The sequence below is a fragment of the Castanea sativa genome, chromosome 2 (assembly GCF_040712315.1).
Source record: "Castanea sativa cultivar Marrone di Chiusa Pesio chromosome 2, ASM4071231v1".
NCBI lineage: Eukaryota > Viridiplantae > Streptophyta > Magnoliopsida > Fagales > Fagaceae > Castanea > Castanea sativa.
The window spans coordinates 27816722-27819211 of record NC_134014.1 but is presented as its reverse complement, the minus strand read 5'-3'; the positions used below and the strand labels follow the sequence as shown (position 1 = coordinate 27819211).

At 32.9% G+C, this 2490-nt stretch overlaps 1 pseudogene; it reads left to right on the top strand.

Annotated features, from left to right (window-relative positions):
• Positions 1-920: 920 nt before the first annotated feature.
• On the top strand, positions 921-1819 carry LOC142625148 (UDP-glycosyltransferase 87A1-like; annotated as a pseudogene).
• Positions 1820-2490: the final 671 nt, after the last annotated feature.

Sequence of the window (2490 nt, the reverse complement as noted above, 5' to 3'; positions counted from 1 at the left end):
CAAAAAATGACCCAAATATCCCCCCCCCCCCTCCCCCCCAAAAATAAAAGTGGTGTAGCTGCTACTTGATGCTATCCAACGCTTTCACTGCTAACTCATCCTTTGTGGACAACGGCCACCAATCACCAAATTTTATCTCTACAAGTGATGCTATCAAGGAGAACAACCACCACAAAGGCTAATGTGTTTGAGTTTTTTTTGTCTTTTTTAAAAAATTAAAATTTTTTAATGTGGCCATACTATTTTAATTGGTATTATGTGAAATCCAACTACAGAGAAAAAAAATGCAAATAATTAAGAAGCCAATGCTGATAATGTATTCTTCTGGCCTCTAAAATTGATATCTCAATTTTAAAAAATCCTATACAAATCTATGCAAATTGAAATAAATGAAATTGATTTTAACTCGATGAAGATTGATGAAGATTGATCTTGAATTTCATCTACAAATACGAGAGACCACCATGACAATATTCTATTTTAGTCGTTGAAAAAATATAAGAGAACACCTTGACAATCCTTTTACTTTCTTTGATTTGAAAGTATTAAAATTATGAAATAATTCTATTTTAGTTGATGAACAAAGGCAATCTAAAAAATGGAGAAACCACCCTAACAAATAAGAGGACAGATTACTTTTTTTTTTCTTATTAATTTTATGCCTATGAGATTTAACAATAAGAACCAATTCAATAATAAGTCAACTTTATTTTCATAACTTTTGGCATTCAAGTAACTCAAACAAAACTTCAAAGCAACTAGAAAAATAAGTGACTTTTTTTAAGGAAGGAAAAGTAAGTGAACTAAATAGTAAATACACGTAGTTTCTTCATTGTCATACTTGTACTAGGATTATGTTACCCAATCAGATTTCTATTGATAGTTTTATACAACTGGTTTTGTTCTTCCATAACAAAAAAATGGTTTTGTTCTTGTCAGCAAAAATGGAAGAGCATGTAGACTACATCCTTGGAATTTTCTCCACACGACTAATGAATCTTCCCTTTCATGGGAGAAACCAAAAAATGACGCAATGGATCCTCAAAGCTTTTTCATGGATAACCAAAGCACAATATCTCTTATTCACTGCCATCTACGAATTCAAATCCAAAGTATTCGATGTTCCGAAAGAAGAATTCACATTCCCTATACTATATGTTATGGGCCTAACTATACCTAATTTTGATTTTGGTGAAAACACAAATCACAGTAACAACAACTATCTACATTGGCTAGATTGCCAACCTAGAAGTTTCGTGCTAGATATTTCAATGGGAAGTTTTCTTTCAGTTTCTAGTACCCAAATGGATGAAATTGCAATTGGTTTGTGTGATAGTGGTGTTAGATTCTTTTGGGTGGCGTGTGATGAGGCTAGGAGATTGAAAGATCTTTGTGGTCATATAGGATTAGTAGTACCTTGGCGCAATCAATTGAGGTCTTATCTCATTCTTCTTTTGGGAGCTTTTGGTCACACTGTGTGTGGAGTTCTACTCGAGAAGGAATGTTATGTGGTATTCCTTTTCTTACATTTCCCATATTCTTTGATCAAATCTTGAATAGTAAACTAATTGTGGAAGATTAGAAAACTGGGTGGAGGGTGAAGCAAGATATAGGAATGGACAATTGGGTGACAAGAGTGGAAATAACAAGGCTAGTGCAAAAATTTATGAATTTGGAAAATGATGAAGCGAAAGAAATTAGGACAAGTGCAAGCGAATTTCAAGGGATGTATCAACTTGCAATTGCAAAAGGAGGATCATCTGCAACCAACATCAATGCCTTCATCCAGGATCTTTCACATTGCATGGTCATTGAGTAGAAAATAACTTTTTTGCTATGCATGACCATAAAATGTCATGCCTTCTTCACAATTATCTACGGAGTTTTCAAAACCTTAACCTTTATAACAATAAAATAATAATAATAATAATAATAATAATAATAATGGGCCAAATAGGTTAGACTTACAACTACTTCATTATTATATAATGTACTTTAACAAGGTAGTTTACGTTCGAAAATAATTCTAACTGTGTAAAGTACCAGTGGCCTGTTGAAGGTCTTTGTAATAATAATCTTTGTTTTTTTATTGTAAACTTTTTTTTTTTTTTTCAAGTGTGTTAATGTGTTGTCCATTCGAAGAATCTCTCCCAAATGACTACATCTAGTATATCATGCTTCATGATGTCATCAGTAGATTTAATTTTTGTGTTATTGGACAGAGTAAGAGTCATTATTTATTAAACTTTAGTGGCATGTCACATGAATGTTGTATGATGTAGATTAGTTTCCTTCTTTTCTTGAAAAATTTCAAACACGATTTGTGTCTTGCGAAACTAAGTGCTTGTTTGGATTGAGAGGAAGGGAGGGGGAGTAGAGTAGAGTTAACTGAAAATTAATTTCTACTCTCAATTTTTGGCCAACTCAACTCAACTCTACTCCTCATCCCTCTCCCTCAATTCCAACAAATCCTAAATGTTTATGCATTGC